At 44.8% G+C, this 18,209-nt stretch overlaps 1 protein-coding gene across 1 annotated transcript in view; it reads left to right on the top strand.

Moving 5' to 3' along the window:
* Window positions 1-382: 382 nt before the first annotated feature.
* Dlg5 (discs large MAGUK scaffold protein 5) overlaps window positions 383-18,209 on the top strand; it is a 130,272-nt gene continuing 112,445 nt past the window's right edge. The window contains exon 1 of the mRNA XM_076931258.1: window positions 383-405. The gene's annotated coding sequence lies outside the window, so the exon portion shown is untranslated. The remainder of the gene's footprint in view (window positions 406-18,209) is intronic.

The raw sequence follows: 18,209 nt of genomic DNA, 5'->3' as shown, positions 1-18,209 counted from the left end.
CGCCCAGACGGTGCCAAGTAAAGCTCGAGAGAAAGGAAAAGTATTAGGAGAGAATTACAGTGAGGAAGTGACTCAGCCCAGCCTTAGCCTGCAGCCTTCCAGAAGGAACTCTCCAGAGACAAAGGCCCTGCTAGGCTCAGCTTGCAATGGTGGCCTGCAAGGATTGCTCCATGGGTGAGCACAAGGCACAGAAGGGAAGAGCTGACTAAGCTTCTGCCTTGAACGGAGCCTCCAGAGCAACTGTCAGGCCACTATGAGCCAGATCACTGCTTTTACATTCAAACAGGCCTCATGCTTAGGATTTCATCACCTTGTGGAGAGTGGAATCAGGCTATGGAAGTGACTCTAAGCAGCAGATAACTTCAGTCTTGGGAGGAGCTGCTCATAATGAGGATTGAGCATCTGGTAGGTGGAACAAAATCCTCTGAGAGGCAGAGGAAAACCATGGCGGCGGGGGTGGGGGGTTGGGGGGTGGGGGGTAGCAGCTTTGCAATCTAACAGTTCATGGTTTTGACTCAGGACAAGGTGTTAACCTCTCAGAGATTTCCTTATTGAAATAAACACTGGACAGCAAAGCCGATTCAACTATTGATTCCTTCACTACTACATTCACACCATAAATGCTCTGGCACACCAGGGTCTAGGCTCAGTTTAGAATGAATTTTAAGGAGTGCACCTCCTCACTCCCATTAAGATGGCTGCTATAGGGGGGTCTGCAATCTCTGCACTTGGGAGGTTAAGGCAAGGGGATCTCAGATTGAAGGTTAGACTGTCTCAAAAACACATAGAGAGAATACAAAAAATAGTTACTCTTGGAAGAAAAAGGAGAAAATGGAATTCTTGTGCTTTCTTGAGAGGAAGATAACCAAACCCAGCTATATCCCCAGCTCCTTATACTTTGTTTAACTACAGAAGATATCTCCTTCCCTCATCTTACCCATATTATCCTGGGCAGAGAGGAAGGGCAGACTGTGACATATCTGGGTCACGTGACATCGTGGGTCACCAATGACTATCTGTTGAAGGCTTGGTATAAAGTGCCGTAAGTCGGGACAGAGACAGCCAGGAGCAGAAAGAAACAGGCAGAAGTGTGGATCATGGAAGAAATGGAGCAGAGATATGGAAAGATGAGCAGATCTGACCAGACCAGAGATTTCTACTTCTCATACTTAGCAGTTTTATGGCATTGGGGAAAACATCTCTGATTTCTATAAGCCTCAGTTTCTACAGCTGTAAAGGATGAGAGCAATACCAGTGTCGTGAGGGTGCAGAGAAGAATAAATGACAGAGAAGCTAAATACACACAAAAAAAGGCTCAAAGTAAACATCGTAAGTCTGGTAATAATTTGTCTATTATAATAATTTTATCATTGTTATATTTTGGTTTATGTTGGACAGTGGTTGCAGGTGAAGCTTAGGCAGGTTTGGTTTGATGACAAAGTATCTTACATGGGCAAGCTGAGACCGATCGTGGTTCAGTAACTAGGAGCCTTGGATGGTCTTTGTGGCAAGAGCTTCAGATTTCTTTCAGTAGCGTGTGAATGTGTACCTGGCCTAGATGTGTAGACATCCAGCCTAGGTCTCTGAAGTGGTACTTATGTGTCTAAGAGGTGGTAGGTGGGGACTCCTTAGGAGAGGCCAAAGAGAAAAGACCAGACTTAGAAAACCAAGCAAAGACTGGAAAAAAAAAAAAAAAAAAAACTGGCAAGAGTAGTACTGAAAACCAGGCTCTAAAAGTAGCCCTGGCCTGATCCTGTGCAGTCCTACAATCAAACCTACTTAGGATGAGGGCGGGGGAGGGGGGGAGAGAAAGAGAGAGAGAGAGAGAGAGAGAGAGAGAGAGAGAGAGAGAGAGAGCAAGCTCACAGTCAGCCTGAGCAACTTAATGAGATCCTGTCTCACACTTTACAAAAAGCTACCCAGATGTGGCTGCTCACCCATAATCCGGCACTCAAGAGGTAGAAACTGGAAGACCAGGAGTATGAAGCTTCATACTCAAGTTTCGGCTTCATAAGATCCTGTTTCAAAAAAAAAAAAAAAAAAAAAAAAAAAAAAAAAAAAAAAAAATCCACAAGAAGAAAAAAAGGGAGGTAGAAAAGATTTAAAAAATTATAAAATGTTTGCCTAGCACATATGAAGCTCTGGGTTCAATCCCCAATATCATCAAAAAAAATACACACACACACACATACACTTAAGGAATAGTACAGGCACAGAAATTTCAAACTCAGGAGCTGATGAATGACTCAGTGGGTGAAGGCACTGACTGCCAGGCTTGACAGCCTGAGTGTGATCCCTGGGATGGCCACAGTGGGAGGAGAGAACCAACTCCTGCAAGTTGTCCTCTGTACCACACACATGCTATGGCACAAGTATGCCCACCCACATGTATACATACACAAATAAGTAAATGTACTAAATATTTTGAAAACATATTTTAAAACTAGGCAACTTTAAACACTGTACTGTCTAATGACATAGACATTCATGACCAAATGATGGAGAAAAGCTCAAGCTCCCTTCAGATTCAGGGCAGAGATTGGATGAGGGAAGGAGAGGCTGCCAGATGCTCTTAGAGAGGGGACTAGAAAGGGCTTTGGAGGTTCTGGAAGGGTTACTGCTCACAGTGTGAAGAAGAAGACAGGAACCTATGTATGACAATATACATACCATCTATGTTTGACAACATACACACCATCTATGTATGACAGAATACACACCGTCTATGTATGACAGTATACACACCATCTATGTATGACAGTATACACACCATTTATGTATGACAGTATACACACCATCTATGTATGACAGTATACACACCATTTATGTATGACAGTATACACACCATATATGTATGACAATATATACACCATCTATGTATGACAGTATACATACCATCTTTAATGTCTTCTGAGTGGACAGAGACTTGAAGGGAGGAAGCATGGACACCACCGTGACAGTATTGGGGATACAATGTCTGTCCCCTTCCATCCCTGCTGGCTGTGACACATCCCACTACCATTTAGCACTTACACCCTTCTACTTGGATTACTGCTAGCTGTTAACAAGTCTATCTTCTCTGCCGCTAATTTATTGATTCAGCTGACAATTAAGGAATGTCCCTAACATGTCAGCAAGCATGAGGGAATGTCCCTGAACACATAATAAAGAGGAGCCACCAAGCATGGTGCTTTGGTAACATGTGACTAATCCCCAGCTCCACGGCTAGCCTGAGCTACACAAAACTCTGTCTAAAACAATAAGAACAAAAATAAAAAAGAAAACCCTGGCTTCACAGAGGTAGAAAGGTTGAGAGAACAATCCATGGAAATATGTGTGTTCTCAGGTTCTGGCTCCTGCTGAAAGCTTGTTCTGTCTGAAAATCTAGCCTGAGTTTCTCAGAGCACACTGATCCCACCATACTTAGCATAGGCAAGGCCATGGAGACAATTGTTTGGGCCTGGGGATATGAAGGCCTTAGGTATAAGTCAGGGGAGACTCACCTTGCTTAAATGCAAGCACAGTCACAAACCCATTTGACTCTTTCTGGGGCCTTCATGGGATCCTGACTCATTGGAGTCTTAGACTGAAAAGATTCTCCATGGTGCACAGGTAGGTTTGTTATCCCAAAAGGCCAGCTCAGCGGGTCTGGGCCAAAGCCTAGAAATCTAGAGCTCAGCGGGCCTCTCTAGTGTCACTTGCAGAGTCTAGGGATATATCTGCTCTGTGCTGAGGAAAGGACCTTTAAGGGCAAAGATTCTTGTACACACACATGAGCCAGGGAAAGTTAAATAGACTTAACCCTTAAAAGAAATGAGATGTTTACTAGTCTTCCTCCAGGAGTGCTGAGAAAGGATGTGGTTTATAATCTGGTGATCATTTGTAATCTGTAAAGATAGGTTTTACCCATAGCACCCAGAAATTATGTTTTGTTTATCTCATACCCTTTCCTCCTAAATCCTGAGCATTGCCTCTAAGTTTAATAAATCCATCCTTACGAGAGGTGGTACTTGCAGTTTACAGCACCCTAAGTGACTTCATGTTATCTTCAGGCCAGGCCTATCTCGACTCCCACAGACATTGTGTTTACATCAGTCATTCTCCCCAGACCTTAAATCTTGAGCCCTGTTTCTGAGTCAACAGTACCTATCTGTAAGGGAGAAGAAATACGTAGTTTGTAAAGAGTTTCAATGTAAACATGTCTTAAGCTTTGTTGTACATACAGAGTGAGTTCATTGTCATCAGAAAACTTTTTCCAAAATTATGCTTTGTTTCAACATGACTAAAATAAACGACCTGGTGTCAGACTCTAGAAGTTCTGAACCAACACTGGACAACTAAGTTGAGCTGAACTGAGTTTCATTCTTGTCTCTTCCTGGATCATTTTGCTTCTGGCCATAAAGCCTTCAGGGACACCCTGTATATCTCATTGTCTGGGAATCCCGTGTGCCTTCGAGACCAAAATGGACAAAAAATAGATGAGCAAGAACCCTCTTTCCACTGAAATGCAAATGGATGTTTCAACTCTGGAGCACCCCAAAGAGTCAATGAGTCAATTTGCATATTTCTTTGGAAACATTCCTAGAAGGTACAGTGAGGAAGGAAATAGCTGGACTTGGGTTTGGAAATGTTGTGACTCCCACAGATGTGTGTGTGTGTGTGCGTGTGCTTGCAAGTATGTTTCAGTTTGGTTTGATTCTTTTCTTGTTTTCAATGCTCAATCCTGAACCCAGGGCACTGAGTATGCTAGGCAAGCGCTCTACCATGGGCCTGAGTTTTAATCCCCCTCCTCCTTAGTCACATTAGTTAGCTCCTCCATGACTCAGCTTGCTCCCCATTTGTTCAGTAGGCAGGCTAATAACAGTACATAGTCTCTGAGGATTGACACTCAGTGCTGGAAAGCTGTTGGGACTGGGACCACACTGGGCTACACATTGAGATTTGAGGTCCCTTTCTTTGCTCTTGTCTGATGGTGAAGAGGAGGGCAGAGTTGGGTAGAAATTATTCCAGGGAGGGAGAAGCTGCCTCTCTCAATAAAGGAGGCTCAGAGAGGTAGGGTATAGCTCACAGTCCCTGAGACCAGGGGAAATCTATAATACAAGAGAACAGAGCCCAGTGACCAAGCCAAGGCATGCCTTTTCTGGTTGGGAAGTTACCATAGTCCCTGATTTCTGGGTATTACTGCTCTGAGCTCTCTTGCTTCCCATCACAGGGTTAAGCTGAAACTTGCAGAGTTTCCCAAAAGGCGCATGAGCTTGTTCTTCTAGCCAATCAGCAGAGAGGAAAAGCAGCAGTAAATCTAGTTGCTTAGAGACCTCTGGAGAAGCCCACCTGCAAAAGGAAACACATCCTGCCTGGATACCAGGCTCCTCAATGTAATAAAAAAAGGAAGGAACTAAATCCTGGGTATGCTCAGAGGAAGAGGAAGTGGGTTATCTGGCCACTGAACTGAAGTTAGAGGGTCCCAGGGAGTGGGGAAGTATCACGTGGCTCCCCAACAATCCAAGGCATTTTCCTCCTATGCTCAGAATTATGATTGTGGTTCACAGATAAGACAACTGAGCCAACAGGTAGGAGGTACGAGAATAAATTTGAATTGTCTAACTCAGAGGAGTTAAACACAGCTTCTAGTTTCCAGCTTACTCCAGCAGAGGGGATCCATCAATCTCCCTGGCCTTGGGTAAAGGTTTAAGGACAGGCTAGGTAGTGATAAAGATAAGAGTGGCTCAGGTGTGCCAGGTTCCTGATCAAGGGGAAGACAGGGGTAGGCTAAGTAGACACAGAGAGTCCTATGTGACTTCATAGAGTAACAGATTGGGCTTTTGCCATTTGTCCTTCCTGGGGCCCTGGCTCACTGGAGTCTTACTGATATGGTTCTGGACAATGTAAGTTCAGGCTGATGATCCCAGAGCACCTAGCCTGAGGGTGTGAGCAAAAAATCAGGAAAGCCAGTGATGGCAAAATCTGGCAGATGTTGATTAAGTCTGCCATTTAGGGCAGTTTTTAAAGGGGTGTGGTTTGGTTTGACATCCTGGCTTGACTGTGTAGAAAGTTGGGTAGACTTTTAAAGTGACTGCTTTTAGAGTAACTTAGCTAGGCATGGTGGCGCATGCCTTTAATCTCAGTACCTGGGAGGCAGATGCAGGTGGATCTCTGAGTTTGAGGTTTGCCTGGTCTACAAAGTGAGTTCAAGAACAGCCAGGGCTAACAGAGAACCTACAGTGGCAGGCAACACTGTGTGTGTGTGTGTGTGTGTGTGTGTGTGTGTGTGTGTGTGTGTGTGTGTGTGTATTATGACAGGATGGGGCAGTCGTGGTGCCACAGACCTTTAATCCCAGAATTTGGGAAGCAGAGGCAGGTGAACCTCTATGAGCTCACAGCCAACCTGGTCTAGCAAGTTTCAGGCTAGCCAGAAAGTGGGGGTGTGTTAAAAAAAAAAAAAAAAAGATTCATGTGTATGTGTTTGTGTCTTCAGTAGTTGCTGTACATCACATATGTGTCTGGAGGCCAGGAAGCATTGAATCTGGAACTAGTGTTATAGGCAATTGCAAGCTGCCTAATGTGGGTTGGGAACTGAATTAAGTGTCAGGTTGCAAAGAAACCTGGGACAAAAGTCTAACTGAGGTGTCTATTAGCATAGCAAAGGCTCACTCAATACCTGCAGCATCAGTGGCTCCCTGCTCCTCACTACCCCAAATCTCACCTGCCTAGGGGCCTTTCTTCCCTTCTGTCAGCCCTTCCCCCTTCTCATTCCTATATAACCCAGCCGTTTTGGCCATGCACTGTCTTGGTTCCTATAGTTCTCTTGGTTCTTTTGGTCCTCTGCTCTTGGCTCTTGGTCCCCTCTTGCCTCTCTTCTCTTCCTTTGTCACTCCCTCACAGGCTGTTCTCTCATGGCTGGGTTCAGTCTGTTGGCCATGTTGCTCATACTATTTTCTCTCCCTCCTCTGAACTGCAGATGCCTCTGGCTGTATTCTCCCTCATATCTGCAATAAAAACCTTCTCCTCAACCACACCTTGGATGTAAAATGCCCTCATTTAACTCACCTGGGTCCTCTTGGAGAGCAGTAAGTGCTCTTAACCACTGAGCCATGATTTTAGCCCCTGGGTCACTTCTTTTACTGGCATACCCTGGCCATTACTGTGTGTCTATTTGGTCTCACAGAAAATTTCAAAGCTCCACACATGGGAGGACACAAGCAACCCCGACTGTAGAGCTCCACACCTTGTGTGTCTGGGAAACACCCCATCAGAATTACCCTGTAATTGGCAGCTGCTTTCCAGCTGTTGCTTCTATACAAAGGAGGTTTGCTTAAAGCTGACAGCTTCCTGTGGAGGGTGATCGTATCACTTTCCAGTTTCTCCCTTTCTGGCCCAGCTAACTGGCTTTCCTGAGCCTCAGTAAGGCACAAGGGCAATTGCTACTGTCACTTGGTGGATGGAGCCACATATAAAGAGGATGGAAAGAAAAGGGTCTGGGCAACACAGGTGCTGCTTAACTCCAGCCAGAGTTTCTAAGTTGCAGCAATTCATCCAGCAAGCTGCTTCTGTCTGGCTCTGTAGCCCTTCATCACCTCTGAGAGCCTGACTGGAATCACATGATTATTTACATCTGGTTTGCATATGTCTACACCCAAGGGACAGGCCAGCTGCTGAGTTTTAGCCTGTTCCTCAGGAGCTGGGCTTCATTCTTCTGAAAGCAGGGGCTGTTCTTATGGTATTACAGAGTTCTTGTAGACTTCTCAGCCACTCTCTGCAGTAGAGAATGCTGTCCCTATAGGATAAGAGGCACATTCTGCCAGAAGGCTGGGGAGGGGTCAGAATGCTGAACCTCAGATCACTCTTTTGCATGGAGGGGCCTGTCAGGTTATCCTGCCTGTGCTGTCCCTAGGGCAGAGGCATTGAGAGCTACAGAGAAAAGATCAAAATAGGGTCTGCCATGATTTTTGTGCTCAGGAAATGGGCACTGTTCTGACTTGCTCACTACCAGAGTTGTGTTTATTCTCAGAGTCACTGGGTTTCAGAGCTGGGTCTTTGGTTGTGATGGTTTGTATATGCTTGGCCCAGAACTGGAACTATTAAGAGGTGTGGCCTTGTGGGAATAGCTGTGTGTCAGTGTAGACAAAGGCTTTAATACCCTCAACCTAGCTTCCTGGAAGCGAGTTTTCTAGCTGCCTTCAGATGAAGATGTAGAACTCTCAGCTCCTCCAGCACCATGCCTTCCTGGATGTAGCCATGCTCCTGCCTTGATGATAATGGACTGAACCTCTGAACCTGTAAGCCAGCCCCTATTAATGTTGCTTATAAGAGTTGCCTTGGTCATGGTATCTGTTCACAGCTGTAAAACCTTAACTAAGACACTGGTCTACATTAGAGAAATGGAAGTGACCTCACTGGAAATCTTGTCTGTATTTCTGAGCAATTAACATGGGTCATTTCTCCTTCCCTTGTTTATCCTTCCAACAAAAAGCCCAGAGCCCTGCTATTCATGAGGCCAGGGCTGGGAAAGGAGGCCAACACGTCAATGGTTAAAGAGATAACAAAGTTGTAGTCAGTTCAAATAGGAAGCTGACACAGTTCCCTCCACTGAAGTTTATAACAAGGAGAACCTCAAAAGGAAGTGCTGGCTTTAATCCCAGCATTCTGCATGCTGCAGCCGAAGCAGGCTGATCTCTACGAATTCAAGACCATGCTGGTCTATAGAACAAGTTCCAGGACAGAGGGCTGTTACACAGAGAAACCCTGTCTTAAAAAAAAAGAAACAGAAAATAATAACAACAATCACAATAAAAGGAGTGAAAACATAAACTTCTCCAAAAGACAATAGAAGGTTTGTTTGTTTGTTTGTTTGTTTGAACCTAGGAATGTCAGGAGTTTTCTCAGGAATCAAAGAAGCAGGCAACACAGCCAAAGTCACATTTTTTTTTTGTTTGTTCTTAAGATGTATTCGTTCTATTTACTATATATGAGTGTTTTGCCTACATGTATAGATGTGCACCATGTGTGTACAGTGCTCAAGAAGGCCAGAAGATGGTATCAGATCCCCTGGAACTAGAGTTATAGATAGTTGTAAGCTGCCATGTAGGTGCTTGGAACCATACCCAGTTCCTTTGGAAGAATAAGTACTCTTAACCACAGAACAGCTTCTCCAGCCCCAAGAAGGCACACTGCACTGGTGAGGGATAGAGTAAGCATGGAAGCAGTAACAGGGGAAAGCCTACGGCATGACCAGAGCTGGTGAAGACAGGAATCTAGAAGCTATTGTTCTGGTCTACCTAGACTGCTTTACAAAGAAGACTGGTAAGACCTCACTTAGTTCAGCTCACTATTAAACCACCAGCCCTTTTGGGAGAAATACCCAGGAAGACACTCTTACAAAGAGCTCCCCCTCCAGAGTGTGACTTCAAATGGGAGTCTGTAGAATACACTCCTACTGAGTGCTTAACCAAGAGGAAAGATAACTAAGGGTGGGTAGCTGAGGATGGATTGTTGGCTGTGGTTTGTGTGAGTGCCTGGAGTGATAAAACCTGACTGAGACTTCAGAGGAAAGAACAGGGAGTTGAGTGAGGAACAATAATTGGCTTGAGGGTTAGCAAGCTGTTTCTTAGCTCTACCTTTGCAAAGTGCAGTGGGTAGCCTCAGGGCTAGCCTAGGACCTGGCACAGGGCAGGCACTCAATCAATAATTATTTATGGAGTCATTAACCATTGGGCAATTCTTCCTCTGGTATAATCCAAGGTTGTCAAAGACTTCCAATCTCTGATCCCAGGATTCTGCCTTGTCTCATTTCCTCTGGGCAGGATTCTTTACTGGAAATGGGCCTGTCCTTCATTCATCTTTTAACCAAGAGCACTTGGCTTCAGGCCATTCTCAAACCAAGAACAAAGCAGCAGATAGGAAAATGTCTCCAGGGTTCACAAAGTTACAGAGAGCCAAACTTAAAGTAATTTCCCCCCAAACAGGCCTCTATCATTTCAGATATAACATTCCTAAAAAGTTCTGGGAAACATGGCACTTTCTTACAGAGAATTCCATTCCTGGGGGATGGGGAGGGGCAAGGGGGAGGACTCATTCCTTTAAGGAGCACTCTTTAGATGTTACTGCATTTTCCAGGTTGGATGGATCAAGAATGAGCCCAAGAAGGATGCTTTTCCACTCACAGCCACCACACTCCTGAGGTTTCCACCAATACCCACATGCACAAAGAGACAGCCTTCCCCTGTACTTTTGCCCATCCTCTTGCACACACACTCTTCCAGACAGCCTACTCACCTCTAGAACAGCCACTCCTGTGTGTTGTCCTCTAGGAACACCAGCCACATATCCATCAGAATATAAGTCCTGGGTCAGAGGCCCCTGTTCCTCATCTCACTCAGCCTAATGTCTAGAGTTCTTTATTCAAAAGCTTTTCCATTGATCCACTGAGGATGCTGGGTGCTGCCACAAATAATGAGTCCAAAGCAAGACCTAGTGAGAGCCTCGTATCCTGGGCTACTTTGAGGGTCTGTTGATTACTAGACACTGAGGATACAGCAGTTGTGGGAACATTTTCTGAAGAGAGAGGACAAAATGAATGCTTGCCACAGACAGGCCACCAAAGACAGAAACAGACTAGTCCATCCAAGTGTAACTTAGTGTGCCAACAGGTTTTACTGGGGTTACTCACAGGAGCATGGACAAACTATGGGTGACCATACTTTTGAGAAAAAGAAATCTCTCCTACCAACAGTTAAGTGCCTGTAAATCCTCAGTGAAGGACGGGTCCTTTGAGTTCCTCACCAATCTTTACCAGTCTATAAAATCTCAAGGGGCAGAGCCTAAGAAGCCCCACTTTTTAGCAGCTGTTAACAATGTCTCTATCCTTAAGGAAGGGTGGGGCTCCCTAAGCCCCTACCCATGACAGAACTTCAGTAGAACCCATGAAGCTTCTACAGGTTTCATACAGCCATCACAAATGCTGAGACTTCAAGAGGGAACTGCCATGTCCTGGCCAGAGACAACATTCCACAGCAGCAAAAATAACTTATGCCTATTGGGGATGTTAAGTGTTCTTTGCTGATGTACCAGGATTTCCCCATGCACAACCCTCCTCAGTATGCATCCACTCAGTATTTTGCAGCACTAGACACCTCAGGCCCTGGTTGGCTTGGCTAGTTTCTCTGATCAGGGTCTATCTCAAGGCAGAAAACAGGAAGGTCAAAGGCCAGTTAGGTCTCTGCAGAGTTATGGCTGAGATTTCTCCTTCTTGTTGGCCATCAGAGGGAACCGCTATCTCAGAATCTCTCTCTGGTACCTAGGTCCCTTCATGTAATAGCCAGTAATGGCCAGACCAAAGCTTCCCTCCTAGGAATCTCTTTTCCTTCCAAGGCCTTTGCAATTAGATTGGTCCCTCCTCAGCAGTCCAGAGCAGTCTCTTAGATTGTTTGTTGGATTGTTTGATTTTGTCTTTTAAGACAGGGTTTCTCTGTGTAACAGCCTTGTCTGTTCTGGAATTCCCTGTGTAGACCCAGGCTTGCCTCTGGAACTCACAGAGATCCACCTGCCTCTGCCTCTCAAGTGCACCACCATGTCCAACGTCAGTCTCTCAGTTTTAATTAATCCTATAACTTTACCCATACCAGCAAAAGCACTTTAACCACATTAAAACAAACAAACAAACCCAAACCAAAAAACTCCCCATATTTGTAGGTTCTAGGAACTTAGGACATGAGTGTCTTTGTGTGTGTGTGTGTGTGTGTGTGTGTGTGTGTGTGTGTGCCAAAGAGAACTAAGTCACTAGGTCAGCAGTGGTATCATTACTAGCTGACAAATGTTAATAAAAGAGGAGGCTAAAAGGTTAAAATGAAAGTAGCTAAGACTCCACAGCCTTTGCAAACAGGTGGTAATGGCTTCCTCAGGCTGAGTACCATTTAAGTTAAAATGCACAAAAGGACTCTGAATCAAAGGGTTAACACTCCTAGGCAGGTCTGGGCCTGCAGAGAACCTAAAGAGACTCCCCAAAGCTCCACTTTGCCTGATGCTTAGATCAGACCTGCATTTCTGAACAGGGGCACTCTTAGTTGAATCCCCTAGCCCATCTGTCTAGGCAGGGAAAAGGAGTTCTGCTGGTAGCCCCAAGGTGGCTGCTCTGAAGAATTCCTGGTGCTGTGGCAAGTTTTAACCTGCCATCACTTTAGGGGACATCAGAGAGAGTTTATAAACATCCTCTGGGTTGCTTCTAGTACTTCTTTTTGTGGTAGTTTCCTTCCCTGAATTCATTCTGGCATTTTTAATTATTAATCAATTATTTTTATTGTCATTGTTGTTTCTTTACAGTACTAGGGATCAAACTAGACCCTCTCATATAGAAAGTACATACTTCACCACTAAGCTACAGACCTTGTCCACCAAAACTCGGCTGTCTTAGGGCTTTATTGCTGTGAAGAGACATCACAACCATGACAATTCTTATAAAAGAAAACTTTTAATTGGGACTGGCTTACAGTGTCAGAGGTTTAGTCCATTATCGTCACGGCAAGAAGCATGGCAGCGTTCAGGAAGGCATGGTACACACACACACACACACACACACACACACACACACACAAAGACACCCATGTCCTAAGTTCCTAGAACCTACAAATATGGGGAGTTTTTTGGTTTGGATTTTTTTAAAAAAATTTTTTATAATGTGGTTAAAGTGCATGAGAGTTCTACATCTTTGTCCACAGGCAGCAGGAGACAGTAAGCCACACTAGTCCTAGCTTGAGCATGAGACCTCAGAACCCACCTCCACAGTGACACACTTCTTCCAAAAAGCCAAATGTCTTAATAGTGCCACTCCCTGTGGGCCCAACATTGGAACAGATAAATCTTTGGGAGCCATATCTATTCAAACCACCACATGGGTTCAATGCTAAACATCTTTTTAAAAAAAATTTATTTATTTTTTTTGCTAAACACTTTAGTTCTTTCATTTGCTCATATGTTCAGTAAGTAAATTAAAAAAAAACATCCATTGACACATAACATGCACCACATGCCAAAGACAACACATGTCTTTAGTTCCTGTGACTTGTTTATAAGTTTTGTTATACAGCTATAAGGATAGTAGTGGGGAAATAGAGCAGGCAACAAGGTGGATGGTGTCCTCCCCAACACTTATTACCTGAACACGAGCTAAATGGAAATCTTTCTTTCAGTCCCAAGTCAGTTACTCTTCTGTCAAGAAACTGAAATCATTTGTGCAAAACCTGCTGCTACATGCCACCTGCCACTTGGCAATCTTTCTCAGAGGGAGGCCAGCAGAGCGCCTATCTTAGACTGAGCTCTAGTCAGATACCATTGTCACCATCCCATCTATTTTGCACACAAGAGAGCTGAGGCACAGACGGTTACCCAGCTGGGGCGTTGTTAAGCTAACCTGTCAGTCAAGCACTCTGACCAGCAGAATTGCCTGCATAAGCCCTGTGTTGAGTTTCTGTGTTTGCCAAATCCTAGGTCTTGTCAAGGGTGTTGGAGAAGTCCTACCATTATTTTCTTAAGTACTCTACTAAAGAGTGGGAGCTCCAAGGTGAGAGAACTAGAGGCTCAGGAAAGGTAAGTAACCAGCTTGGGGACACAGTCAAGGAGTGTCCAGTCTAGCTCCCTAATGTTTTCTCTGTAGGATGGAAGGTACGTGAGGAGAAAGGCATAGGACTGGAGCCAGCTAGGGAGACAGAAAGGGCCAGTGCAGGGTGGGATGATGAAGGGAAGGACAGAGAGATGGTGTGAGGATTCTGGAGGAGGTAGCAAGGAAGGACCTCTCAGGTAGCTTCAGATTAGTGGGAGAAGGTAAGTGGGTTTTTTGAGATTTTTTTTTTTCTAGCATGCAGATGCCTGTGGCTGTGAAGGCCAGAAGAGGGTGTCAAATTCCCTGGAGCTGGAGTTAATAGGCAGCTGTCTGATGTGGGTGCTAGGAACCAAAGTCAGGTCTTCTGCAAGAGCAGTGAGCACTCTTAATACCTGAGTCATCTTGCTACCCCAAAGAATCATTCTCTATGGGAACTATAGTCAGAAGACAGATTGCAAAGTGTCAGCCATGGAGAGCTTTTGCACAGGATGAGATCAGGTAATGATTTCTTCCTGAGAAAAAACAAGACAGGACAAAGAAGGGCCTCTGAGAACGTGAAACCCTAATCCTGTGTGGGCAAAAGGAGAAGGTCTGGCTGAGCACAAGTGGAAAGAAGGTATGTGAGCTTGTGGAAGGTTCAGGACATGAAGTGGCTTCTCTTAAGTGAGAGACTCTCTCACACCTTTTTAAGAATCGAAGGTTGGGCTGTAGAGATGGTTCAGTGGTTAAGAGCACTGCTCTGCTTGTCCAGAGGACCTGAGTTCAATTCCCAGCACCCACGTGGTGGCTCACAAGCATCTGTAATGGGATCCGATACCCTCTTCAGGTGTGTCTGAAGACAGCTACAGTGTACTCACATACATAAAATAAATGAATCTAAAAAGAAGAAGAGGAATGGAAGGGAAGGTGAATGAATTGAGAGAGGGGTGGCGGAAATGTTTAGGCTGTTGAAGAGTGAGATGGTGGGTGGTTTCGAACATGGAGACACCATCTTTTCCTTCATGCTTCTCAATGTGATTGAATGTGTATGGCTTCCCTAGAGCTTCCATGACAACTGGACACAAACGAGGGTTTAAAACAATGGCTTACTGGCTCACAGTTCTTAAGAAGGAAAGTTCAAAACAAAGGACTTGCCAGTTGGTTCCTTCTGAAGGCCACCAGGGAGAAAGTGTCCCAGGCCTTGCTCCTGGTACTTCCCATGGTCTTCTCCTCTGGCTTGTACACCCATTACTTCAGCCTCTGCTCCCCACTCATATGCTATCTGCCCCATGGGTGTCTGAGTGCACATTTCCCTTTAAAAAATTTTTTTTTTGCTGGAGGTGGTGACACACACCTTTAATCTCAGCACTCAGGAGGCAGAGGCAGGCAGATCTCTAAATTCAAGGCTAGTCTGGTCTACAGACTGTTCCAGGACAAGCAGGGCTATACAGAGAAACCCTGACTTGAAAACCAAAACCAACCAACCACCAAATAAATAATAAATAATGAACAAATAAATAAATAAACAAACAAACAAACAAATACACGAATAAAAAAAAAATTCATTTTTAGCCCGGCCGTGATGGCACACACCTTTAATCTCAGCACTTGGAAGGCAGAGGTAGGTGAGCCATATCCACAGAGTAACTTACAGGACAGCCAGGGCTAGACAGAGAAACACTGTCTCAAAAAAAAAAATTATGCCAGGTGGTGGTGGCGCACGCCTTTAATCCCAGCACTTGGGAGGCAGAGGCAGTCGGATTTCTGAGTTCGAGGCCAGCCTGGTCTACAGAATGAGTTCCAGGGCCAGGCCTACACAGAGAAACCCTGTCTCGGAAAAAAAAAAAAGTTATGTGTGTACATATTCATGTATGAGGGCGTAGGTGTGCCATGGGATATGTGTGTATGACAGTCTGAGAAAAACCTCCATCTTGTACCTCGTTGAGGCAAGATCTCTCACCTTGTTTGTTGCTATACTGTGTACCCCAGGTTAGCTCAATTGCCCTCAACCTCTGGCAATTCTCTCATTTTACTTCTTGTCTGGCCATAGGAATGGTGCTGAGGTCATAGCCATGTGCTGTTGGGTCCGGGATTACTATAGGTTCAAGGAATCTGATCTCAAGCTGTCAGACTTGTACAGTAAGCACCTTCTGAACCATCTCTCCAGCACAAAACAGCCTTCTTTTAAGAAATATTTATTTATATTTTTGTGGATGGGGTGGAGGTTCTGTGTGCACGTGGCACATATTTATGTGGAGGTTTGGGATAGCTTATGAGAGATGGTTCTCTCCTTCTACCATGTGAATCCAACTCAGGTCATCCGGCAGCAAGTGCCTTTGCCCACTAAGCCATCCCAGCAGACTCCCTCTTCTTATAAGCATATCGGTCCATTCTAATGACTTCATTTAACTTGATTATATCTGTACAGACACGATTTCTGGGGGTGTGGTGGAGGGGAGAGAAGAAGCTACAGAAATGAGTTCATGCCAAGGTGATTGGTTAAAACAACTCTAAAACATTAAATATGCCCACAGGCTCTGTCATCTAGAATTTGTTTGACTTAGGCCTCAAGAGCATCTTATAAGGGCTTCAACAGAAGTAGTGTTCACCACCGCCCAGCCCCTAGGAAGGGCTCTCTTCAAATGCTTCCTAACTGATTCTTAGGAAGGCTTCCTGGAACAATCTCCAAATCTCTTCACCATCCTTTGAGAGTTACTGGGAGACTATGGCTCTTCTGTCTTAACACCCATTGGATATGGAACTTACAGTTTGTTCTCTAATCATAAAAAGATTGGTGTCTAATTTTCACCCTCCCCCACCTTTCCTTCTTCACTATTAATTCAAATAAGAACTGAGATGGGAACCTCGGGGATGAGTTAGGATCTGTGACTGCTCTCAGGTTAAGTAATGGCCAGCCAGAGAGAAGGCATCTTAGGGACAGGGGAATGAGGAAGGGTCCAGGGACCCTGTGCAAAATATGGCCTAATGATAACAGCTAGCCTCTATTCCCTAAATCTTTGTGTTCTAGATAGAATTAACAGTCAACCTGACACAGCCTGAATTACCTGAAAAAAGAATCTCAGTGGAATCATTGTCTTTTCACAACATTGGTCTATAGACATATCTGTGATATGGGCATGTCTTCATAGATAATTGGGCAGGACAGCCAGCTTACTGTGGGTGGTACCATTCCCTGGGCAAGTGATCATGGGTGTATTAGGAAGCTAGCTGTACATGAACCTGGCAAAGGAGTCAGTCAACATGCCCCATTCCTCAATGGATCCTGCTGTGTACTTCCTTGGCTCTGAGAGTTCCTACCTTGACTTCTCTCAGCAATGGGACTGTGACCTGGAAGTATAAGTTAAAATACACACTTTCTCTCCCAAATTGCTTATGGTCATGGTATTTGGCAGAGCAACAGAATATAATTAGGTCATCTTTTTGGTCACAGAAGCCCAGGCTATCTGAACAGAGAGGGATCTTCAAATAGTTTTACTCCAGCGTATTGGAATCTACGTTGGGTTATAGAAGCCTTAAAAAATGATAAAACTATCAAGCCCAGCCCAGAAAACATGTGTTCACAATAATGCTGAGATTGTTTCAGCACTGCACTGACCCAGCTCAACTTGCTCATGAAACTACATCTGAGAACCTCTGGTCTGATGCTCTTTCTACCCCCTGTCTCCTGAGGAAAACCAGATGAACAAAGATAATTGGTTCTCTTTTAAAACCTTGAACATCATTTTAAGGCACAGAGCAACCTAGGATCTTTTTTTTTTTTTTTTTTTTTTACAGAAACAGGGTTTCTATGTGTAGCCCTGGCTGTCCTGGAACTCACTCTGTAGACCAGGCTGGCCTTGAACTCAGAAATCCGCCTGCCTCTGCCTCCCAAGTGCTGGGATTAAAGGCGTGCCTTTAATCCACCACTGTCCGGCAGGATCTTCTAATCACTACTCAGAGTTTGTTTCTATAAACAAACATGGTTTCTGTCAAAGAAGGACATTTGAGATGCCTTTGCTTTGGTAACAGTGACATAAAAAGAGCTCTTGGCCCATCTTAGAAAGTAAGTCAGTGGTTGCAATGCAGTCTTTTCTGAGATGCAGATTTCGTTCCAGGTAAGAAGTTGTGCTGTCTGGGAGAAGGTAGATGGTCTTGAGCTGAAGTCATTATGGGAAGGTAACTGTGAATTGCTATAATCTTGGGGTGGCACCAAGGAGACAAGCACTTTTCTTGTTAGAAATTTCCAACAGCCCACAGCAAGAGCTCTTTATGCACACCCAGTTCCTGCAAACATCATCTGCCTCTGCCTCTGGAGCTCTGATACAGGTGTGCAGGATGCAAGTAACTGTTAGGCAGGTTAGGGGATTTTATTAGGAGATTTTCTAAGAAAATCTTAGAATGGGGACCGATACTGGAGAGGTCTTTAAATTGGAGATGTCCAAGTTTAGTGGGGGAGGGTTTTGCATTGTGTCCTTAGAATTCTCAGAAGACCCTGGATTAGGGGCAGTATGTGAACAGGGTAGGAGCTATTTCTCTCAGTAGCTTGTGGGCTAAGGGCCGGTGGGGTCCGGACCCTTCCCCTCCGCCCAGTGCTTCAGTTACTTGCTACCACCTCCAGGCCGAAGGCGGGCCGGGGAGG

This window comes from Arvicanthis niloticus, chromosome 3 (genome assembly GCF_011762505.2).
Source record: "Arvicanthis niloticus isolate mArvNil1 chromosome 3, mArvNil1.pat.X, whole genome shotgun sequence".
NCBI lineage: Eukaryota > Metazoa > Chordata > Mammalia > Rodentia > Muridae > Arvicanthis > Arvicanthis niloticus.
Note: the sequence above shows the minus strand (reverse complement) of the source record. Positions and strands in the feature narration are given on the sequence as shown.